This window comes from Sus scrofa, chromosome 5 (genome assembly GCF_054392235.1).
Source record: "Sus scrofa isolate SSC_HxYL_T2T_F1_AM1 chromosome 5, Sscrofa_HxYL_maternal_Yorkshire_Landrace_v2.0, whole genome shotgun sequence".
In the NCBI taxonomy this organism is placed as follows: Eukaryota; Metazoa; Chordata; class Mammalia; order Artiodactyla; family Suidae; genus Sus; species Sus scrofa.
The window spans coordinates 98,390,464-98,416,584 of record NC_139387.1 but is presented as its reverse complement, the minus strand read 5'-3'; the positions used below and the strand labels follow the sequence as shown (position 1 = coordinate 98,416,584).

Sequence of the window (26,121 nt, the reverse complement as noted above, 5' to 3'; positions counted from 1 at the left end):
CTTGTCACTTCCAGTCTACTATGCAGTTTAATTCTTTTTGGCATCTATTGCTGATGTTTCTACACAAGAATGTAAGCATCACAAAGGTAGACAATTTTTTTTTCCTTTACTGATTATATCTTAAATATCTAAAGCAGTACCTAGCGTTATAGTTATTGAATATATAAGCAATGTTTTAGTGTTGCTTCTCAGAGCCTCCATTTAGAAAGAAAGAAAAAGAACAACAAAAATTCAGTAGTTCTTTTTGGGTATTAAAGTTAAAACGTTATTAAAGACTAATTTTAATTGATAATAAATTAATAATATAAATATATGAGGTAAAACAAAGTGAGCCTGTCTTTACTCATTATTTTGAGCTCTTAAATTTTTTTGCAACTAAAATTTTTGGTTTTAGTTCAGTCGTATTCTTATCTTTATTTAGTCATTCTGCAGTAATGTTTTCTACACAAGGACCTTAACAGCAGTGAAGAACTTGAGAGTCTTTTTGACTTTCTGGGTTTTTTTGTTTTTTGTTTTTTGCTGTTTAGGACCACACCTGTGGCATATGGAAGTTCCCAGGCTAGGGGTCTAATCAGAGCTACAGCTGCCGGCCTACACCACAGCCACAGCAACGCCAGATCTGAGCCGCTTCTGTGACCTACACCACAGCTCATGGCAACACTGGATCCTTAACCCATTGAGTGAGGCCAGGGATTGAACCTGCATCCTCATGGTTTCTAGTCAGATTCGTTTCCACTGCACTACAACAGGAACTCCTGACTTTCTGTTTTTTTTGTTGTTGTTGTTTGTTTTTTGTTTTTTGTTTTTTTTTGTCTTTTTGTTGTTGTTGTTGTTGTTGCTATTTCTTGGGCCGCTCCCTCGGCATATGGAGGTTCCCAGGCTAGGGGTCCAATTGGAGCTCTAGCCACTGGCCTACGCCAGAGCCACAGCAACGCGGGATCCGAGCCTTGTCTGCAACCTACACCACAGCTCACAGCAATGCCAGATCATTAACCCACTGAGCAAGGACAGGGACCGAACCCGCAACCTCATGGTTCCTAGTCGGATTCGTTAACCACTGCGCCACGACGGGAACTCCAACTTTCTGTTTTTGATTATATTTCCTCAAGGACATGTCCTTCCACACATGTCCTGTGCAGATAATTTATTTAGAATGCTGTAATCTTGAGGACAGTAAATACCCATGGTAGCTGGTGTTAGTCACACAATGGTGCATTTTAAAGGGATAAAACAGGAGTTTCTTTTGTGGTGCAGCAGAAATGAGTCTGACTAGTATTCGTGAGTATGTGGGTTTGATCCCTAGGCTTGCTCAGTGGGTTGGGAATCCAGCATTGCTGTGAGCTGTGGTGCACTTCACAGATGTGGCTTGGGTCCAGTGTTGCTGTGGCTGTAGTGTGGACTGGCAGCTATAGCTCTGATTTGATCCCTAACCTGAGAATTTCCGTATGCTGTGGGTGTGGCCCTAAAAAACAAAAATAAATAAATAAATAAATAGCATTCTGTGTCTCCAGGTAGCTTCACAAAGATGACCTAGATCAGTGTTCCTTAAATTTTATTGTGTATGCAAATTACCTGGGGATCTTGTAAAAAAAAAAAAATGCTATCAAGAATATGGCAGATCTCCAGTAGGGTTCTAGATTCTGCATTTCTTTTTTTTTTTATAATTTTTTTTATTTTCCCACTGTACAGCAAGGGGGTCAGGTTATCCTTACATGTATACATTACAATTACATTTTTTCCCCCACCCTTTCTTCTGTTGCAACATGAGTATCTAGACAAAGTTCTCAATGCTGTTCAGCAGGATCTCCTTGTAAATCTATTCTAAGTTGTGACTGATAAGCCCAAGCTCCCGATCCCTCCCACTCCCTCCCCCTCCCATCAGGCAGCCACAAGTCTTTTCTCCAAGTCCATGATTCTCTTTTCTGAGGAGATGTTCATTTGTGCTGGATATTAGATTCCAATTATAAGTGATATCATATGGTATTTGTCTCTGTCTTTCTGGCTCATTTCACTCAGTATGAGATTCTCTAGTTCCATCCATGTTGCTGCAAATGGCATTATGTCATTCTTTTTTATGGCTGAGTAGTATTCCATTGTGTATATATATCACATCTTCCGAATCCAATCATCTGTCGAGGGACATTTGGGTTGTTTCCATGTCCTGGCTATTGTGAATAGTGCTGCAATGAACATGCGGGTGCATGTGTCTCTTTTAAGTAGAGTTTTGTCCGGATAGATGCCCAAGAGTGGGATTGCGGGGTCATATGGAAGTTCTATGTATAGATTTCTAAGGTATCTCCAAACTGTTCTCCATAGTGGCTGTACCAGTTTACATTCCCACCAACAGTGCAGGAGGGTTCCCTTTTCTCCACAGCCCCTCCAGCACTTGTTATTTGTGGACTTCTTAATGATGGCCATTCTGACTGGTGTGAGGTGATATCTCATGGTAGTTTTGATTTGCATTTCTCTTATAATCAGCGATGTTGAGCATTTTTTCATGTGTTTGTTGGCCATCTGTATTAGATTCTGCATTTCTAATCAACTCTCAGGTGATATTGACACTCTTGATAAGAAATACACCCTTTGCATAACATGTGTCTAGGTTAAAATTTTTTATTGGCATTAATCTTTTTCTTTCCTGAATTAAATTTAAATTTGGTTTCTTAAAGGGCAATGAGGAGAAAACAGATAGTTTTTTTTTCATTGTTTAAAGCTCAAGTCTGGTAATAGTTTTACTCAATAATATTAATCATGCATTTCAAGTTTGTGTAAAATAGCATTTACTGAAAAATAGAAGAGTGTTAGTTTTTAGGAGTGAGCTTAAGACAGGTATAGATTTTATTCTGTAACAAGGTTCAAATTTAGAACTATAATGTGCCTTACTGAAAAAGTAAAGCAGGAAATGGTAGATTTGTTTTGATAGAGACCAAGAATTTTAAGTGTGTTTTGCTTTACATGTCTTTGAAACTCAGTGCAGTGAAAGCACAGGAGTCAGGAAATGAGCCCAGCCAAGTGATTCCACTCTCTAAAGATGTCAGAGTCAGTTCTCAGTGATGCCCAAATGTCCCTCTTTCAGAAGTGAAGGAGGAAAGGCCTCAATCATCTGTAGCTGAGTGAAGCAAGAGCCCTTTTTCTCAGGTAAATCAGTGACAGTTCCCTAAGAAAAGCATCCTTCCTCCTGAAAGCAGCTGAAACTTACCTGTCTTATTCTAGTTCAGGCTCTGTTCTCTGAAATTGGAGAGGAGGACTATTGAAATTAATGTTTCCTTTGTTTTTTTAAGAAACTGAATGAGCTTAGAGAACAGAAGAATCTAGGTGTGTACGGAGAAGAGAGACACTAATGCTTGTGTCCCAGGCACCTCAGGTTTTCTTGTTTTGATGCAGAATTATGAAACAGGTATTGCTTTGACCCATCCGCTCTGGTGGGGGCTGGTCTGAGTCCCTCCTTGGTCACTGGGAGATCAGGTTCTACATGTCTGCTAACCAAGAATTCTCCTGGCTTTTAAGATATATCGTTGCTTGGAGTTCTCTTTTATGACTCAGGGCAACTCATATTTGGGCTAGGCAGTATTCAGGTTCTTACTTAATCCAACCCGATACAGTCTGAGTGGAAGCTGTCTGAGTGGAAACAGACCGTGTTCTCCTTTTTCTTAAAAAAATTTGATAATATCACTATGAATGAAGCAGATGGAAAACTTGGAAAGGAAAGGAAATCATGGCTGATTTTAATGTGGCAGAGTGGAGTTATGCTTATTCTTATGGTCCTGCTAGTGAACTGACACTGAAGTATTTGCCTTGGAAATTGGGTAAACTGAGCTTAAAATGTGCATGGGACAAATTAGATGTCATATCTCAAGAGCTCATAATTCTCCTTTCAGAGAATGTCTGTTTCCTGAAGGACAGCTGGCAGACCATGTTGCAGCTAAAAGCAGAGATCATTTGTGACAAAATCAGCCTCAGTAGTTAATATAACACTCTTAAGAAGGAGTTTGTAATGCAGGAGTTATACCTAGATGCTTCAGAGATTATATAGCACATTTGTACAGTATACTGGGAGAGAGTGTGTTAATTTTCGTCAGGTTGCCAAATGGTTCTTTGATTCTCCCAGAAAGGTGAAGAATCTTATCTTTTTCATCCCTCAAAATTTAAAACATTCCTGACTTTGAAGTAAACATTCCATTTCTAGGAATCTTTTTGACATAAATATTCATCCTAGTGAATTATTTTTGAGCTTTTTGTAATAGTGAAAGATTAGAAAAAACTTACATAATCATTTATAGAAAATAGTTTCAAATAGTATAGCACATTTATATTATGGAATACTACACTGCCATTAAAAATAAAAAGACTCGGAGTTCCTGTCGTGGCGCAGTGGTTAACGAATCCGACTAGGAACCATGGGGTTGCGGGTTCGGTCCCTGCCCTTGCTCAGTGGGTTAACGATCCAGCGTTGCCATGAGCTGTGGTGTAGGTTGCAGATGCGGCTCGGATCCCGTGTTGCTGTGGCTCTGGTGTAGGCCAGTGGCTACAGCTCCGATTAGACCCCTAGCCTGGGAACCTCCATACGCCGCGGGAGTGGCCCAAGAAATGGCAAAAAGACAAAAAAAACCCAAAAAAAACAAAAATAAAAAGACTCATATTGAAAAATGTCTAAAATATCTTGTTAATTTGAGTCTTTTGTTCATCAGTTGATCAATTAAGAATGCATGATGTGCTAGATGTTGTGTTTGGTACCATGGATAAAAACAAGGAAATACTTACCCTTCTCTAGTTTTATTTTATTTGTCTAAATGAGATCAATATATATTTATAACATGTGGATAAAGATATGTGCTAGTCTTTGCTTACATGTGTGTATTTCATAATTATCAACAGTTTGGAAGTGTGTAAATCAAGAAACAAGATTTTTAACATCTGTGATTTGAATAGGAGAAAGTAAGAGATGTTTAATTTTTCTTTTAATTTTGTTTGCACTTATTTAAAAGCATCTTTTACTTTTGTAATACTTAAATATTTTTAACCATGTACTTAAAGCTCTGGGGGAACGCATTACTTAAAGCTGAATGTATAGCTAGGTATCATAGTCTTCCTAGATTAACAAAAACATAGATTTAAGTTATTCTTTAAAAAGTACATTTTTGACTGCTATTAACAGTTTAACTATCTTTTTGTATTTGAAACAACTGTCCACTGGGCATCTGTTCTTCTCCTTTATAACAGTGATTCCACATAAACCCTTTTATTGCCCCTCTTCTTGGATATATGCAGACACTTCAAATATTTCCCAGTTCTGCAGTATTGTTTGGAATACAAAATACTGACATCCACCCTAGAAGAATTAACAATTGCTTGGGTTAAATTAAAAGTGTTTTGTTTAATATCTAACCACCAACCACACTCTCTTAGAGACCTTTTCTGATATGAGTTTGATTCTCCAAGTATATTTTTTAACTCTCTAAAACTCAGGCCTTGATATTTGAGTACAGTTTATATTATGGTTGCTAATATTAGTCTTTGTGGGAATATCTGCAAAAAAAATGGTGCTTGTTTTGTGATCTTGTCATTTACCAACTCTTCCATAAACCCAGTGTGTATGTAATGGTTGAGCTGCACTGGGGGACCACGATAGGGGAGCTGGACTAGAAGGTCCAGAAATGGTATCTGAGCATCAACCTAAAATGTCATTAAAAAAGCACATGAAAAAAATGACTCTTACATGTTAACTCTCGGAGATAAAGACCCCTAATGTTCATCACTATCAGAGTTCTGTCCTTCTGGGGATACAGGAGTGTCACACATTCCAGCCAACTTGCAGTTTGGTGGGGACACATGCTAGTTCTGGCCAAAGGACTGGGAATAAACTAATGTGCATTAACCTCAAGCTAAACATTTTCTTGATAGGAAAAAATCTTTTAACACACCTTTTCCTTTCAAAAGTCAACACAGCTAAAGAATGCAGCGGCAAGTGAAGTTACATCATGGTAACAGTTTTGTCAGCCTGGATTCCTGAGTGGTTTTTATCGAGGCCCTTGGCGAGTGGCCCAGATCATAAGCATAAGCAATAGGCCTGTGTTATGTTGATAACTGAGACTTCAGTGGCAGTTCTTCTCATTGCATAATTCAGCCAGTTTTGACTAACAGCCATACTTATGTCCAATGAAATTTGAGTTTCTGGAGTTCCCATCGCGGCTCAGAGGAAGCGAATCTGACTGGTATCCGTGAGGACACAGGTTCAATACCTGGCCTCGCTCAGTGGGTTAAGGATCTGGCGTTGCTATGAGCTGAGGTGTAGGTCACAGACAGCGCGGATCTGATGTTGCCATGGCTGTGGTGTAGGACAGTGGCTACAGCTCAGATTGGATCCCTAGCATGGGTACCTCCATAGGCTGTGGGGGTGGCTCTAAAAAGCAAAAAAAGAAAAGTTAAGTTTGTTTAAAAGATATATATATTTTTTTGTCTCATTAGGGCTGCCCCCACACCATATGGAGGCTAGGGGTTGAATTGTAGCTATAGCCACTGGCCTGCACCACAGCCACAGCAATGTCAGATCCGAGCCATGTCTGCGACCTACACTACAGCTCACGGCAATGCCAGATCCCTAATCCACTGAGCGCGGCCAGGGGTCAAACCTGTATCCTCATGGATGCTAGTCAGATTCATTTCCACTGAGCCATGATGGGAACTCCTAAAAGATAATTTTTAAGAATCTGATATATTCTAGGCACTGTGTTAGGTACTAGAAATACAAAGATAAAAAATCTCCAAGCTGAAGAAGGGGCACTTGCATAGAACCTCCTGGAGTGCATATTTATGTCTGGGACTGATCTGATGGTAGATAAGGGCACATAGGTTATTTTGATTCATTCCTATAGATAGAAGTGTCGGGTATTGTACCTACCTTAAGAGCATTATGAGGCCCCCGGTGGAGTTCTGCTTAACAGCCTGGACCACAGTGGCACCATTTAGCCATGTGTTTTGAGCAGGACTACTTCAATAACTACACAAAGACAACTTTGCTTAAAACAAAAGTTAGCTCTCCTTTGCCAAAATGAAAGGAAGAATTGAAGAGATTTTCACTGTGATGGAATATTTGCTTATTAAATTTTAAAAAACACTGATTTTTAGGTAATTATAAATTTCTATTCTTAAGTTATGAATTTATACATTTTAAGCACCAGTAATGGGGTTGTGGTACTGGGGATGCACCAGCAACAAATATTTTATAGGAGCTTATTAAGTCAGGATTTGGATATGGAAACAAACTGTTCATTTTAAAACATGAATATTGAAACAGGATGAAGTCTTATTCTTCTAGCAAGAACATTTCAACTCTGTCCTTGCTAGGGAGATACTCTTGTATTGTTCTCAGTATTATTATTATGAACTTTCAATACATCTGTGCCTTTGCTCTAATAATAATCTAAATCAAATTCACTTTGCAAATCAATAAATAATTATCATATGCAGAATTTATTTGTACCATTCCCATCACTTAGCTGTCTGTAGCTGTCAACTGCCTTTGGGCAGAACTTAGAATTTGAATGAATGTAATTGCAAATAGCTTGTCAGGACCCATAAAGGGTTTTATGAAATGGGAACACGGGAAAGCTCTCTTTTTACATTCTGATGACAGTAGAAACTGGAGTTATCTGGAAGATAAACAAAAATGTATCTCAACAGTCTCAATTTCCAGACCTACTGTACATTGATTTTCTGTCAAGAAGATATACAACTCTTGGAACATGCTGCCTGTATTCTTACTTATTTATAAGTGTATTTACTCATTCATTCATTTTGCGGGAGGGTAGCTATGGCTGCCAAATAAAATAAGTTTCTAAAGTAGTAGAATATATCAACTCCTTTAAAATGTGCACCTTTAGGAATGAGGAAAAAATCATTATGAGAGTCGGTGGTTCCTGTCTACTGTGAACATAGGGAGGTGAATATGCATACAAATAACTCACTAAAAACATGAAGGTTTTGGAGTTAGTTAGGATTCCACAGTGAATGAGGCACTATAGGTACAATGCAGTAGAAATATATCAAGAAATTTTACACTGCTACCTAAATCCCAACTGCTGTCCTTCTCTTACAGCATTTTTTTTCCTCCAGATTAAAGAGAAGTAGGGCAGTGGTCATAGCTCCAACTTTCTGTAGACAGCTAAAAAAGCACAAGGAGTTCCCACTGTGGCATGGCAGGTTAAGGACCTGGCATTATCTCTGCAGTGGCTCAGATGGCAGCTGCAGCTCAGGTTCAGTCTCTGGCCCAGGAACTGCTACAGGTGTGTAAGAGGAAAAAAAAGAAAAAGGGAGTTCCCATTGTGACTCAGTGGTAACAAACCCAACTAGTATCCATGAAGATGCAGGTTTGATCCCTGGCCTCACTCAGTGGGTTAAGGATCTGGTGTGTCGCCATGAGATGCGATGTAGGTCGCAGATGTGGCTCGGATCTGGCATTACTGTGGCTGGGCAAAGGCCAGCAGCTGTAGCTCCAATTCAACCCCCAGCCTGAGAATTTCCATATGCCAAAGGTGCAGCCCTAAAAAACAAAAAGCACAACAATAGCAAGATGGCAATTTAAGTTTGGAGCTCTAAACAGTGGAGATTCATGGCACATATTAAGATAGTAAAGGCTCTGAGAAGACCTGCGGGGCTGACTCACATTTCCTAAGTGTTTTCAACTGTTTTTTATACTTCCTATTAACTTCCCACAGAATTCACGGAAAATTAGGCCTGATTAGCTTTCCAGATTCATCTCTTGCCATTCTGCATCTTAAAATATGGATCACAGACATACATCTCTCAGTCTCCACAGTTTTTACATGTTATTGTCTTTACCCAACTTTTGTTTTATTTTCTTTAATTTTTTTTGTTCCCCTTTCTCCTTACTGCTATTCCAGCTTTAATGGATTAAACCTTACCTGTAGTCACTTTTCCTGGGAAGTCTTTCTTAATACTTCAGTTATAGACATAGTACTGTTTCTCCGCTTAATCTAGTACTTCTTCATAGCTACAAACACCTTTAGTAATAATTGTATGTTTTTAAATTTTTTTATTAGAAAACAAGTACATTTTAACTTGACTTGCAGTGTTGTGTTAGTTTCTGGTGTACAGCAAAGTGATTCAGATTCAGTTCCATATATTGTGTGAATATATACACACACATATTCCTTTATTACATTCTCTTCCATTATAAGTTACTATAAGATAGTGAGTAAAGTTCCATGTGCTATATTGTAGGTCTTTTTTTGTTTATCTATTTTATAAGTAAAAGTGCATATATTTTAATCCCAATTTCCTAATTTATCTCTCCCTGCCTTTATAGTAAGTAACCATAAGTTTGTTTCCCATTTCCAAGTCTGTCTCTGTTTTGTAAATAAGTTCATTGTATTATTTTTTAGATTCCACATATAAGCAGTATAATTTTCTTTTCCTGGCTTACTTCACTTAGTATGGTAATCTCTAGGTCCACACATGTTGCTGTAAGTGGTATTACTTCATTGTTTTTTATGGCTGAATAATATTCCATTGGATATATGTGCCACATCTTTTTTATCCATTCATCTGTTGATGGACATTTAGTTTGCTTCCATGTCTTGGCTGTTGTAAATAATGCTGCTGGGAACATTGGGATGAATGTTTCTTTTCAAATTATAGTTTTATCTGGATATATGCCCAGAAGTGGGATTACTAGATCATATGTTAGTTCTATTTTTAGTTTTTTAAGGAACCTCCAAACTATTCTCCATACTCGTTGTACCATTTTACATTCCCACCAACAGTGTAGGAAGCTCTCCTTTTCTCCACACTCTCTCCAGCATGTATTATTTGTAGACTTTTTTAATAAACATATAAATAGGTTTGTTATTTCCGTGATTAATAATAGCAGAATGGTTACAGTTATTTTTTTTAATTTTAACACTATATTTTATTTAACTTAACAAAATATAATTGATATAAAATTTTTTACTTTTTTTATTACTCAATGAATTTTATTACATTTATAGGTATACAACAGTCATCACAACCAAATTTTATAGCATTTCCATCCCAAACCCCCAGCACATCCCCCCACCCTCCAACCTGTCTCATTTGGAAACCCTAAGTTTTTCAGTGTCTTTGAGTCAGTATCTGTTCTGCAAAGAAGTTCATTCTGTCCTTTTTTTTAGATTCCACGTCAGTGATAGCATTTGATGCTAGTGTCTCATGATAATTTCTAAGTCCATCCATGTTGCTAAAAATGCCATTATTTCTTTACTTTTAATGGCCAAGTAATTTTCCATTGTGTCTATGTACCACATCTTCTTTATCCACTCCTCTGTTGATGGACATTTAGGTTTTTTCCACATCTTGGCTATTGTATATAGAGCTGCAATGAACACTGGAGTACATGTATCCTTTCAAGTCATGGTTTTCTCTGGATAGATGCCCAGGAATGGGATGGCTGTATCAAATGGTAATTCTATTTTTAGTTTTCTGAGGCATCTCTATACTGTTTTCCACAGTGGTGCACCAATTTACATTCCCACCTACAGTGTACTAGGGTTCCCTTTTCTCCACACCCTCTCCAGCACTTATTGTTTGTAGATTTTTTGATGGTGGCCATTCTGACTGGTGTAAGGTGGTACCTCCTAGTGGTTTTGATTTGCATTTCTCTAATAATGAGTGATGTTGACCATCTTTTCATGTGGTTTTGGCCGTCTCTATGACTTACTTGGAGAACTATTTGTTTAGATCTTCTGTCCATTTTTTTGATGGGGTTGTTTGTTTTTTTAATATTGAGCTGCAGAAGGTATTTATAAATTTTGGATATTTGTAGACGTTTTGATTCTGACTGATGCAAAGTGGTAACCTCAGTGCAGTTTGATTTGCATTTCTGTAGTTATTAGAGATGTTGAGCATTTTTTCACATGGATTTTGGCCATCTGTATGTCTTCTTTGGAGAAATGACTATTTAGATCTTCTGACTTTTGATTGGATTGTTTGTTTTCTTGATATTGAGCTATATGAGCTCTTTGTATATTTTGGAAATTAATCCCTTGGCAGTGACATCATTTGAAAATATTTTCTTCCATCATGTAGATTGTCTTTTTATTTTGTTTTATGGTTTTCCTTGCTTTGCAAAAGCTTTTAGGTTTTATTAGGTCCCATTTGTTTATTTTCTTATTATTTCCATTACTGCAGGAGACAGACCCAAAAAGATATGCTGCAATTTATGTCACAGAGTGTTCTGCCTATGTTTTCTTTAGGAATTTTATAGTATCTGGTCTTATATTTAAGTCTTTAATCAATTTTGAGTTTATTTTGTATATAGTGTTAGAGAGTGTTGTAATTTCATTTTCTTACATATATCTGTCCAGTTTTCCCAGCAACACGTATTGAAGAGACTCTTTTCTCTGTTGTATATTCATGCCTCCTTTGTTGTAATTAGCCATACGTATGTGGGTTTACTTCTGAGCTCTCTATTCTGTTCCATTAATCTGTGTGTCTGTTTTTGTGCCAGTACCATACCATTTTGCTCACTGTAGCTTTGTGGTATAGTCTGAAGTCAGGGAGCCTGATTCCTCTAGCTCCATTTTTCTTTCTAAAAATTGCTTTGGTTATTAGAAGTTTTTGTATTTCCATACAAATTTTACATTTTTTTTCTAGTTCTGTAAAAATAATTATATGTTTAATGATCTTGCTTCCCTATCATATAATAATATCATACCTGCATGCTCTGTTGTCTTATTCAGTATTTTAGCTTCAGCATCTTATTTGGTTCTTGGCACATCCTAAATACTAAAGAAAAATAGTGATAATAAAAATAAAGTGAAATGAATACCTTGATCCACTGGTTTAGAGAAATGTTCTTGGGGCTTGTAGGATAAAAGAGCCACAGATTCTCAGTAAATTATTGACCTAAGTGAATTATATTAGGCTATATAAACTGCTTTATTTTATTTTAATTTGTTTTTTATTTTTTGTTTTATTTATCTTATTTTATTTCATTTTATTTTATGATTTTTATTTTATTTAATATCTGTGCCTATCTTGAGAACACAATATAGTTTACCAATTAAAGCCAGAAGTTTCTAGGCTTTGGGAATTGCAGCACTCTTCTCCACTTGGTATGATTCCATAATATGCACCTTTCCCTAAAAAAATATTCCACGTAACATTTATTTCACTTTTACATTTAGATAAATTTATGTAGATATGCTATGGCTGCCCTCAAACTCCTGAGATATCCACTGGAATGTTTCTAAGCATCTAGTAGACTTGAAGCTTGTTCCTAATTCTTGCTCTGGTTCTAATATCCACGGAAAGAGGTTTGACTTTCTGAAGACATAGCCAGCAAGAAACATAACCATTAACTGATGTTTCTTAACTGTTTGAATGGCACTGCTATGGAATGAGGTCATGACTAATATCCTGACCAGTCTTTATTCTTGCAATAATTTGATAACTGGCATCCTTGAACAGTCTGTCCTGAATAGAACATAAAGATGGAAGAAGGGCAAATTTAGTCTCTCTTTTGAGCTAGGATATCCATCTTTTCTAATCCTCTGACACTGGCTCTCCTGGTTCTTGGATCTTCAGATTCAGACTAGGAGTTAGACCATTGGATCCCTAGTTCTCAACCTTTTGGTCTTGGACTAGAATATGCCTCCGTTTATTTAGGGCCTCCAACTTGTAAAGAGAAGATCCCTAAGTGATCCCTCATAATAAGTCTCTCTCTCTTTCTTTCTTTTCTTTCTTTCTTTTTCTTTCTTTTCTTTTCTTTTCTTTTCTTTCTTTCTTTCTTTCTTTCTTTCTTTCTTTCTTTCTTTCTTTCTTTCTTTCTTTCTTTCTTTCTTCCTTCCTTCCTTCCTTCCTTCCTTCCTTCCTTCCTTCCTTCCTGTCTGTCTGTCTGTCTGTCTATCTATCTATCTATCTATCTATCTATCTATCATCTCCTATTGGTTCTGTTTCTTTGGAGAACTCTAATACACCATCCTCAGAGAAACTTATTTATTCAGTCAGCAAATATTTTCATTGATTGTGGTGCTAGATTTTGCATCTGTAAAGGTTGATAATTTGTATGAAATATGGATATAAATGTTGTGAAAAAAGAAATGCCATAGTTTTAAGAGAAAATGGCATAAATGAGAAGAGAGATTACATTTGGCAGCAAGAGTTCTTATATTGAATTGTAGCAACAATGCCTATCATTTAGTAAAGAACAAAGCAGAGCATGTCCTTGGGAGTCAGAAGAAAACGTCTATCTTTGAAACTGTCTGTGTTATACTTTCCAGTGGTTATATCTACATGTTTGCCTCTGCATAATGAGAGCCCATTTTTCTGGAATATTTTTATATGAGTTAGAAAAAGATACAGCATTTTCTGTGAGCTATTTGGAACCTCAGTCTCATAACTGGATATGAACATCAATAGACCTAAGAAAAAAATAAACAGAAACAAACCAAAAATCAGAATTTAGAATAATTATATCATAAAATTTAGAAAAAAGAATAAATTGAAAATAAAATGCATTTAATTATTATTTTATTTTATTATTTGCCTTTTAGGGCCACACCTGTGGCATATGGAAGTTTCCAGACTAGGGGTCAAATTGGAGCTGCAGCCACTGGCCTATACCACAGCCACAGCAACACAGGATCCAAGCTGCATCTAAGAACAACACCAGAACTCACGGCAATGCCAGATCCTTAACCCAGTGTCCTCAGGGATCGAACCCATGTCCTCAGAGTTACTAGTCAGATTTGTCTCCACTGCACCACAACGGGAGCTCCGCATTAAATTATTTAGAGTGGTTATCTATGATAGGTCATTTCTTCTTACTGCTATTATAAATTATCAAAATTTTATATAGTGGCAAGGACTTACAAAATTTAGTAAAGTTTATTTTAATCATTTTCAATTATGTAAATAATATTTGCATTAATTTTTATACTTGTGCAAAATATATAATACTTTGTTTTTTAAAAAAATATGTTAGCATGAATTGTTTACACTAAACATGTTAAGTGCACAATTGAGAACTTACCTCTGCACTCTCCCTGGACCATGTACTTTTAATGAAAGAAATCCCAGAGTAAATGTCCTGAGAGCCTTCTATAACTGCTTACCCATGCCTACCCACCCTGTCCCTAGCCCCACCACACATAAACACACACACACACACACACACACACACACACACTCTCTGTCTGCACCTATTGTACCATAAAACCCCCTCTCCCTCAATTATCCTCTCCAGCATCTTCACAGCCTTACTCATAAAACTACCCTCCTCATCTTTGGAACCTCTCTCTGAACACATGTAAACACACTCAGAAATGTATAATTTTCACCCATCATAATAGAGTACACTGCTCTTGGTAGCAATTCACATATACATGTTAGTGATAATCTCTCACTATGAAACAACTCGCTCATTTAGACTATAATAATGGGAAATGATTGACCCAGTTTATTCCCAATATTCATATTTTATTTATTATTGTAATTAGCTCATAGCAGAAAGATGGAGTGTCATTTGCATTTTCTATGGGTAGTTTCCTTTTTTTTTTTTTTTTTCTTTCTTTCCCTTTCAACTACCCTTTAATCAATTCTAGCAAATAACAAGAGGAAGACAGGGTGAAAGGCAGATTCTCTGGACTATCCATGCATTTCTTCTATAAATCAAAATGAAATGTTTTTTAAAAATAAAATGAGGAGATAGCAAACCAGAAGCAAGGATTTGAGGAAGGAAAGAGAAAGGGAGAAGGTGAAAAAAAGCAAAGTGTGTGGTTTTAGCGATCAAGAGACAGAAAAACTTTATCCATTAACAGGACAATCATGCCTGCATTTGTGTTTGGCTAATGATTTGTGACAATCAGTTTTTAGTATTGAGGTATATTAATTAGGGCTTATGCACCTCCATATCAATTAAATGTGGTTTATTAATGCGTAATTCAATATTGTTGTGTATAGCAGAATGCTTAAAAGGATTTTAAAATTCTTCCTACTGATGTGGCCTGAAATATTTCAAGAAAACACCCACTGTCAAGTGAGTGAAAATGAATAATTACGGGAGTCCTAAAACCCCACAGTTGAGCAGACAAGACAGCTGCTATTATTAAGCACTCTAAATTGAAAGTATGGATTCTATCATTATAAGAACAAAGACAGTGCTGGGATAATTATGGAAACGCTATAGCTTCCATTTTTGCTAATGTTTTTAGTAGAATATTTAAAGCTACAAAAGGTTAAGATAGAGAGTTCAATTTCTGTATCTTGTTACTCACTTAGATGAATGCAATTTTTTTTTTACCAATTGTAGTCATAACAGAGCTTGCAATCCCTGCAATATCATGATAAGAAAGTGTCGATTTGGGCAAGAAATTAAATGATAATAAACATAGTGTAGACTCAGTGGGGGTGATATTGTTTAATGTCAGTGGTGATTGAAACTACCTTCAAGATGACTGAAGCTTTGTTGGCCTCGTCTGTTTATATTAATTTCTCCTTTCAAAGGCCATTATCTTAAATTGCATGTTATATAACTTGTGCCGCCTCCCTCCAGCCCACAGCACCACTTCTAAGGCAACTTGATAATGCGTTCTTGTAGGGAAAAATAAAATCTTCTCTAGGTTCAGCATCCAAGGAGATTACAATCTTGAGAAGGTAATGGGAATGGATTAAACTTCGTACAATTTCCTTTTGTCACGTGAATTGAATCCTGTTGTGCTATTTTCTATATTTCTTTCAATCTTTGTCACAAACGTGATCTATGAAAGTGTTAGAACTGCTTAAGCAACCCTGGCCTGATTTTAACCCAGTCAGATCTTAGTTTGATTGGCTCTGGATTTCCTTCCCCGAGAAAACAAAGCAAGAAGACTGGAGCAAACCTACCCAACAAACGACAGAACACGGAAAAGGACATTGTCCTTTGGCTCAGGCCAGCTTAACAAGGGCAGTCAGTGATCTTCATGTTGACAGCAGACAAACAAATTGAAAGGGAAGGGGATATGTGGCACCATAAATCCAATCTGGTAACAGTGACTGCACTTCTCTGCAAGAGGGAGACTGAAACAGTACAAAGGTCCTTCGTTCTCAGCTTCAGGTTTTCAGATTCCAACAGCAGCCTCTTCCTCGGATGTCAGACGTTCCACATTTTCACTAACTACCGCTCTTACCTCTGAGGTTAAGATGGAGTCACTCAGTGTTGATGCCGTCCACAGACTTTGATATTGCCTCGACATGACCAACACCAACAGAAAGAAAAAAATTACACTTATTAAGAAGAAGAAGAGAATCGCTTCCTCAGAACTGTATTTTGTTTTGATCTCCGCAGTGCCTTTGATGTCAGGCAAAGCTGCTGCGTGCAATGCACAGTCTTTGGAACTTTGGTTGCATGCAAATTAAACTCATTTGGTTCAAGTTTAAAAGTAAAATATTTTGCTGCTTATTTTTATATTGACTTCAAATAATTCCATGGCCACTAATAATTAATTTCTCCAAATAAAATCCATAAAATTCATGCCGTTAAAGTATGGAATGATAAGGAATAAGATGCTTTAACTTAGCTGAAGCTCAGAGTTGTTCATCACTTACTGAATGAACCTAGGTGAACTGGTCTATGAGACCTCTGTCTTGTCTCAGAATAATTAATTTATAGACACATATTTTCTAAATAGCTACATGAAACATAGGATTAGAGATCGGGAAACCAAGGTTATAGGTGATAAAAATCCTGGATGGTGAGCTATTTTCACCACATGATATCAAAGATCAGCATTACCCAATGGACCATAAATTTAGTCTGTGTTCCTTTCTCAGGAATAACTCAGAAAGTCTCGTTAAACTTTAGTTCTATCAAAAATCACTAGAGAAATCACTGAATCTTTCTAAAAAGAAATTTACCAACAGAATAGACCAATTTTCAGGTCCACTGTACTCTGTTTTATACTTACTTGCCGTGTCGATCCAAATCTGACATAGACACAGGTTATGCAGTCATATGATACTCCAACCAGAGTGGTCACAAACTGGCCTTAATGGTATTCCACTCAGATCTTACCCTTTTCACCCAGGATTTTACGTAAAAATAAAAAATGATGGAACCAAAGAGCCAACCAACATTATCAGTAATATTTCCTGAGTACTTATCCTGCTAGGCATCCTCTGAGCTCTTCACACTTAAATCACTATAGTTCTAGGTCCTTTATGAGGAAAATATTGTTATTGTACCATTTTACCAAAGGGGGAAAAAAAAAAGAAGCAGCAGCAGCAGCTCAAACCAGATACATAATTTACCCATGTTGGCACAGCTAGGAAGTAGCTAATTTAGGTCCAACATTACTGCTTAATCAATAATTTTACTGCCTCTCTGTGCTGCCTTTTTCTTTATACTGTGCTATTTTATTAACTAACTAATAGAAAGAATTATCCAGAGCCTTCTAAAACTTTAGTCGACTTTGACTAAAATTTCATTTAAAAAATTGTACATATATCCAGATTCTTCATGGTTTTTATTCAAGCAGCAAAATACATTTAGCAGCTGTTAAGGGAGCATGATTGAAGTTAGTTAATGTATCTCTTCTGGTGCTTGGGTCTTTTCCTTTACTCCAGGCACCAAAATATCCCATGTGCTGCCACAAGAAAAAATAAACAGTTACAAATATAGGTGGAGACAGTGATATAAATACAGACATTAGGACAGCCATCTAAAGGAGAAGAAGGGAACTGCCGTTCGCTATCATAACCCAATCAGAGTCTGAAAACACTGAATGGACATCCCTCCAACTTCTAGGTAAAACTGCTCATTATGCTCCATCATTTCAGGTCAGAATGCAAAGTAATCGCTTGGACACCTGGAACAAGTGTCCTTTAATTAATCTTCAGGTCCCATATTCTATCAGGATTATTCTTCTTCAGGTGTGGACTGCCCTCATGCTTTTACCATCAAGGTTATCTGGAAACAAGACCAAATCAACCATGGAAATTCTCAATGGAAATCAGTATTTCCGTTTAATAGTTCTTGCCCTTTAAAAACCTACACAACTTGGAATGGCACATTGAGACTTGCATAATCTCTCTGTCTTGCAACAGAGTTTAGCATTTCCTACAAAATAGTACTTATAGTACATTGTTTCTGTGCCTGAAGCCATTGTCAATTTTTTAAATTAAAAGAAAAATTTCAAATGAACAACTCTTAGATATAAATGTCTCTGTATTTTGGAGAGCTGAGAATTATTAATATAATTTTAAAAGATGGTGATATGATATTAGTAAATAATATACACAATACATATTGATAAGTAAAACTATTTTATTGATGACTAACTTGTCATTTGGAATTATTGTTTAATTTCCTTTTAGAAATGGTAATAATAATAGCCTGGTTATCAATGAGAATAGCACTGCTACTAAGGAGAGTTTTAGAATTTTATGGAATATTTTGGTTATATCACTGATGAGTGTTCTAAGGCATTTAGTGAGTGGAAACAGGAATATTAAGTATCCTACAAATGCAGAGCTACCTTATTCAATTTTTAAATATCTTCCTAGACAGTCAGATGAAGACATCAGATGGAATCATTTGTGTTCTACTCTACTTATGTGTATTATTTTAATAAAACTACTTTCCTTTTATTTCTTGAAATGATTAAAGCTAGGATATTACATTAATTTTTAAAATTACATCATTTGTAATTTTGTCCTCTATTAATTTCACTTCAGAAAAGTAAAGAGCATACTATAAAATATTTCTTATAAAAAGATTTTTTAGGTGTTCCCTGGTGGCTCAATGGGTTAAGTGCTGTCACTGCCATGGCTCTGGTTACTGCGATAGCATGAGTTTGATCACTGGCCTGGGAACTTCCACATGCCAAAGGTGCAACCAAAAAATAGACAAATCAAAAATTTAAAAAGTGAGTTCCCATCGTGGCTCTGCAGTAACGAACCTGACTAATATCCATGAGGACTTGGGTTCAGTCCTTGGCCGTGGCTAGGGTGGCAGCTACAGCTGTGATGCAGTCCCCAGCCTGGGAACTTCCATATGCTGTGGGTGAGGCCCTAAAAAAAAAGCAAAAAATAAAAATAATAAATAAATAAAAATATTTTTTATCTGATAGAGCTGATATCCACAGGATAAGGAGTGAAGAAATCACTAGAATGGAAAAGAATAAAACTGAATTTCGGAAATTCCTTAACTAGAAAATGTCCAAAGAAATGTGATGACGGCAACTTATAAGGAGTAAAACTTGCTGATATCATGTTATAGTGCTCAGGTTTGGTTTCATAGCTTGACCTTCTCAGCTCTCTTAGTGAACCAGGGAGGTAAAGGTTGATTTCAGTGATATTTTCAGTAGTTTCCGGAGGACTGCTCAGAGAAAGTTTTTCATTGATATTTATCCTTGCCAAGTTTTTGTTGTATGTTGATGGTGGTGGTGGTGGCTTCATGTCTATTTTAACTATTTTAACCCCTCTTGAGAATTACTCATGCCATTTCCAAATGGGTTTCTCCAAAATTAAATCAACATCTAAGAAATCAGCTCAGAAATCCTTGTATTAACAGCTCAAACTTTGAAGTATTTACATTCCTTTGTATTTCAGCCCATCTGGGCTATAAGACTGAGTCTTGCCCAAAAATGCGACCTTTTGAATAAGCTTCAAATACCCAGTGGGCCAGTTGCAACAAATGTTCGTGGACTTCAAAGAATCCTCTTTTTAGAGAACAATCAGGATAAAGGCATATGTAATCATTCCTAGTGGGATTCTGTTCATCTTCTTAATAATTCAATCACCTGAGTAATCATAAAGCTTAAAATATACTCACCTCTGTATCTCTTTTGCTTATTAAACAAACAGTCTTATCTAGCTATTTTTACCGAATTATCTTCAAAGAATGTCAGTTCTTTTTTCTCTGAAGCCAAAGAATGATTAATGCATACAAGACGTAACTCAAGAGAAGGCATCTTATTAATTAAAATCCTAAATCGAACAACGTAATAAGATTGTTTCTACACAGTAGCTTACTAGTAATTTTTACAGAAACAGAAATATATGTGAACACATGAAACGTTCAATAATGTATTGCTTGAACGAATGAGTACAGTAATTAATGAGTAATATATCTATGGAGTATTTGTAAGTACTCATTACAACTACATTTTGGAGATCTAAGTTAAGCTAAAACATAAAGTACATTCCAAGTGTGTTTTTACTATAGAAAGAGCATGAAAAAATCCTAGTTAATCATATTAATGTAAATAATTATAAAATTTAAATATGCTTGATGCTTTCAATGTGTACTTTGTACTGTTATTTGGATTTCATATCTATATTAAGTCATTTGACTCTCATAACAACTCTATGATGTATTGTATACCATTTGACAGACTAAGAATCTTATTAAGTGATTTGCCTTAGGATACAGATGACTTTGGAATTCATTACTATAAGATCCTATTGAGTGACCTAATGAATAAGAAGATGTTTTGATGAAAATTCAGAATTGTAGATTGTAATAATTAAAACTTTTATAGTAAGTATTAGAAATATAAATAAAGGAGAGAAAGAGAAAGAAAAAAAAAAGGAAGAAAGGAAGGGAGGAAGGGAGAGAGAGAGAGAGAGACAGAGAGGGAAGGAGGGAGGAAGGAAAGAAGGCAGGAGGACACAAAGTCAGTGAGGCTTCTGGACTGACGCAGACAAGGATGAAGTGATACCCAGACCTGTTGGAAGGACCAGAATCACAAATAGGAAATCTATCAGGAGCATCACAATATTTTGTTGTTGTGGCTGTTCATCATATTTGCTTCTCTGCTTAACTGTGTCGTTTCTCTTTTTCTCTCTGCTCCCCAGTACACATGACCATCGTGGCTTTCAAACTAATTTGTTACATCTCCAGCCACAAAGAACAAATTAAAAATCTCTCCGCTCAAATTTCATTTTCTTGAAGGATGACCTTTGTAGGTCTCTACATCAAGAGTGAGGCATGAAGATGTCAAATATTCAAGAGAGAGTTTTGCTAGTTGCTCTAGACAGATCTCCCATGCTGGTCTGTAGTGTTGTGGGATCATTGAAGTATATCGGGGTTAGACTTTCAGGTGTTCTGAACAGAAACTACTTTGATCAACTAAACTATACACAGTATTTCAGATCCTAGGGAATTAACATTAAAATAACTCTTAGGAGATGGCTTAAAAAAAATTAGCCCCAATTTAATACGGTGAAAAATAGACCTGAGTCAAAAATCATGACTGATCCTGGATGTAAGACCTTGAGGATAAAGAGCAGTTTCCACTAGGTAGTGTGGGATAAACATTGAAAATTCTTCTTGAATTTTCCCTTTTATATGCAATCTGCCTTCTCTGAATAACAATTGCCTTAGATTCCAGACCTAAGGAAGCCATGTTGACCCTGCTGGAGGATTTCCTAGTCTCCCTCAACAAAATATTTGCAAATATCTCTCGACATATACAGTACTGCAGAGGGATCTTCTTTTTTTTATCTTTTTTTTTATTTAATGATTTTTATTTTTTTCCATTATAGATGGTTTACAATGCAGAGGGATCTTCTTTGTGCTGATTTTTATCAGTTTCACATCAGAAAGTGACCTTTTTGTGTGTGTATGTGGGTGTGTGTGACACATAAAATACTGCTTGATTACTATCATGAACATTTGGTAAACAAAGACATAAATAAGAGGTGTAGTCAAGAGTCAGGAAGCAGATGGGATCAGAACTAAAGTTTAAGTATAAAAATAAGTGAAAATGGCCCAGGATGTGTGCCACAAATGCTACTAGTACAAGAATTGCTGTCTAATGTGTCAACTAGTGTACCTAGAGATGTCAGGCTGGATCAAAATATAATATTAAGATATACCTAGGTGAATACAGCATAGTGTGTGCTGGCCAAGAACCAGTCGATTGGGGTTATTGATTGGGGAGCAGTCATGCACAAACTACCAAAGTAGTTGCATTTGGTTGCAAAGTGGTGTACCACACATGTGGGGGGCCCTTCACACGTTGGCCATAATATCTTTGTATATTTGTTACAAATTTGTGACAGATAATAACGAACATATTTTAGGGAAAGTGTGCCTTTTTCAAATTCACATGAAACTTGTATAGGCTAAAGTGGTGTCAGTTACCCTTTTTTATAGAGAGAATGCAAAATGAGATGAAAGGTTTTAAAGGAAACTTAGTTATCTTAACCTCAGATCAGTGTTAATTAACTACCCTTTTTAAGAGACAGTAATATATCATGGGCTGGGCATGAAATAGGATATTTCGTCTTTTGTCCGCTATAAATGCACACCACCAGGTTGTCCACCTAGCTGTGTTCCCTGTGAAAGATTCTTGTCTCCGTTCAGAAGGAATTCAGCAAAAAGACAGGGAAATAGAGAAAGTAAAGTGAGGATTTATTTAAGTGAGAAGTATGCCGCTGGAGGGGAGGCAGGCAAAGAGGCAAGCAGCTGCCCTGTGTGTCTTTGGCAAACCAGTGAAGAAGGGCATAAAAATGAAAAGGTGGAAGGATGGGCCTGCAAGACGTTCCCTGATTTTCACTCCAGATCCACCATGTTGAGAGAAGGAGGAATTTTTGTCCTTCCTTAGCCTTGATTAGAGGTGTCATGGCCTTGGCGCATAGGAATTTCTTATCTGCAAGGCTAATTTTATTATAATGAGGGCGTAATGAGCAACAGGTTACATTTGGATGCTAGAGATCCCTGCCTTTTTTCCAGCTTTCCCTGCCTGCCTCCAGGACACTTATCTCCCCAAATGTGTGGTTTCCGGTCTGTCAGTCTAGAGGTTTCTGCTTTTCTCTGTCTGCCCTTGGGTACCCGCTGTTTCCATGATGCATGGTTTTCTGCCACCTGGCCCAAGCCTTCCTTTCTCTGCTCTTACCTAGCTATCTGCCTCCTATGATAACTATAGTAACCAGTACCCAGTAGTTTATGATTTTGGTTAAATAGATTCTGAACCAGCACCCTGATTCATAATATCTAAAATTTCTGTTTTCGTAATTTAAAAATGTTCCTGTTTTAGAATTTTATTCAAATTTCCAAGGAAATTCTTCGTATTTCTTTCATTTTCTCTCTTTCCCTCTGCCTCTCCCTTTCCTTGTAGTATACTGGGGTTTATAGGACTTTGAATTTTCTTAAAATATGTGACCTGTGGGATAGAGAGAGACCAAAGAGTGAAAGAGATCGCGAGAGAGCAAGCTTTAGTGAGTGGGCTTGAGCTGTTGAGGAAAGGAGTCAGAGGAGGCTGCTGTTAACAGTACTTTACCAGTATGGTTCCTATTGCCCCTCTTGTGGGATTGACTAACCAGTGGTTTCTTTTATAGTTCAGAAATCAAACTAACGGTGAAAGAAAACTCTGTCTCGCCTGTAATCTCAGGCTTGCAGATGCACATATTCCCATGGGAGGCATGCAGTGGAAGAGCATGGCACTATTGCCTTTGGCTGTTGATTGCTCTCTGTATAATTTGAAAAGTTGCCTGTTCCCACAGCTTTTGAAATATATCAACAGTAATAGATTCATAGTCGTTACTGTAGCCTACTGGAGGTTTGGCCATTGTGACAGATGTCTTCTCAATTTCATATTGTAGGTTCTTATTTACACCCTCCCCCCCCAGAAAATTTCTTATTTAAAACTCTAACATTAATGCATCTGATATGATGTTTATATCCAAGAGTGACTTTAGGTATCAATCTCTAACTTTAAGTTAATAGTTAATAGTTAATTAATGATAATGAGCCAAACACACCAGTATCAACACAGCATACTTTAGCTGCACTACAGTTTCTGGCAAAGATTACTAGATGAGAACAATTAAACTCTGAGGTATACTTTTGTTTTTAATCATTGGGGTGATGCATTTCTTGGTTACACATTTAAAGTCTCTATTTTTGCCTTAGAATCTTAAAGACTTTGTCTTCGATTTCTTTGTGTATCTTAGATTTGTGTTTTAGAGATATTTCATCAGTGGATGAGAAATGTAGAGTGATCCTTAAACATCCCCACCAAGTTCAACAGTAATCCAAGACAGAAGAGGTTGCCTGTACCACCTAAACTGACAACTGTTTGCAAGAGAAATTCTACGCATACACAGCATACTCTATATTTTTATGTCTTATCCAGTGGACTTCTGGCAAATATATTAAGAAAGAACAACTATATCTCCCTCTGTTGTTTAGTTTCTTAAGAAACTCCTGAGTTTAAGGCATATATGTGTCAGTAAATATTTACTGTAAATAATACATATATTTACTGTAAATATTCTTAACAGTGATTGGGCTTGAAGAAATACCTTCAGGGTTCAGATATTGCTTTCATCATTGTGATTCCCTTAGCTTTGAATAAAAATTGTCGTCATCATTTTTTGAGATTTACCATCTGATTTGTTTCATCTGGTAGCTGCTTTGGTTTTCATTTCCCTTTTTTTTAATGTATTGTACTAATTTCTTCTTTTAAATAATTTTCACAATCTTAGAAACAAGTATGGATGATAATAAGTTATGTATGAGAGGGAGAGGGGGAGAGAGAGAGAGAAAACAGTAGCTCTCCACGGAAAGCAAGTAGGGTCTTGCATGCAAAGTTTTTTTGGTCTTTTTTTAGTTTATCATCAGATCACCCAGAAAGCACAGGTTAAAAGCTTTACAAAAAAAAAAAAAATCTGTCTCCTTCACTTGTGTTTGAATGCTTTTTGAAGAATTTACATTTCTTCTCCATTTGCATGTTTTCTTATTGCTCTGACAGTAAGTGGGAGGCAAGCTGGACAGAACCACGAAACGTATATCCTTGGTATGGATGAATCTGAGATTTCCATAAGCAGTTCCACTTTCTAGCCTCTGAGATCAATTCCTTATCATGCTATTGAATAAACACCTGTTAATGTATCACTTGTAAGCTCTAAAGCTGCGTATTCTACAAAGTATATCTCCCACTGACTTTTATTTACTCTTTACGCCATTAAGAAGTATATTGAGGAGTCCCCGTTGTGGAGCAGTGGAAACATATCCAACCAGGAACCATGAGGTTGCGGGTTCGATCCCTGGCCTCACTCAGTGGGTTAAGGATCTGAAGTTGCCATGAGCTGTGGTGTAGGTCGCAGCCTCAGCTTGGATCCTGCATTGCTGTGGCTGTGGTGTAGGCCGGCAGCTGTAGCTGCAATTCGACCCCTAGCCTGGGAACCTCCATATGCCATGGGTGCAGCCCTAAAAAGCAAAAAAAATAAGTATATTGAGTTGTATTAAAATTAATCTATCGAGTGACACTAAGAAATATGCCTAAATATTAAGACTGCCTTTTTGTACCTATCAAAAGTTCTGGGCCTAATTGGAGAACCAGTAACACTTTTTTTATTAGAAGAATAGAAATATCCAGAGGATATAGAGGACACAGAAAAGCATTTTCCATCAATAATTTGCCAAGTGGTTAAAGTCATGGGCTCTGGCACTAAAACCACCTGGTTGCATATACCTCCTCCTTAATTTAAATCCTGTGTGACCTTGGGTGCTATACTTCATATTTCTCTACCTTGGATTCCTCATCTATAAAATGGGTATAATAACAGTAACCTAGCATTATTTTGAGGGTTTAGTGGAAAGTTCTTGAACAGTAAGTACTGAGAAGACTTAGCCACTCTACAGGAGGAGTATACAGAGCATTTAGAAGAGACAGACTTAATCCATTAGAGGCTTGAATCAACTCTTCTTTCTTAGAACTGGGTAAGGTTTTTTTTCTTTTGAAAAAATGCTCCCCGACAATAAAACTGTGCAAAGAAAATGGAACACAGTCAGAGCTCCATCACTTTCCATCACTGAAAGGTTTGGTTTTTTTATTTGTTTTTTTTTTTTGTCTTTTTGCCATTTCTTGGGCCACTCCCGTGGCATATGGAGGTTCCCAGGCTAGGGGTTGAATCGGAGCTGTAGCCACCGGCCTACGCCAGAGCCACAGCAACACGGGATCCAAGCCGCATCTGCTACCTACACCACAGCTCATGGCAACGCCGGATCGTTAACCCACTGAGCAAGAGCAGGGGCCGAACCCACAACCTCATGGTTCCTAGTTGGATTCGTTAACCACTGCGCCACGACGGGAACTCCACTGAAAGGTGTTAGTGAAGCTGTTGTCATGGATAATG

The 26,121-nt window shown here is 36.9% G+C and overlaps 1 long non-coding RNA gene across 6 annotated transcripts in view; it reads left to right on the top strand.

Moving 5' to 3' along the window:
- The window catches only part of LOC146403579 (uncharacterized), a 408,191-nt gene that overhangs the window by 269,343 nt on the left and 112,727 nt on the right, over positions 1 to 26,121 (top strand). The window contains exon 2 of one of the 6 annotated variants that reach the window (XR_014804473.1): positions 23,935 to 24,050. The exons of the other annotated variants lie outside the window; for them this stretch is intronic. This is a non-coding gene — a long non-coding RNA (uncharacterized LOC146403579). Of the gene's footprint in view, positions 1 to 23,934; positions 24,051 to 26,121 lie in introns of those variants that run through there. 6 annotated transcript variants of the gene reach the window in all.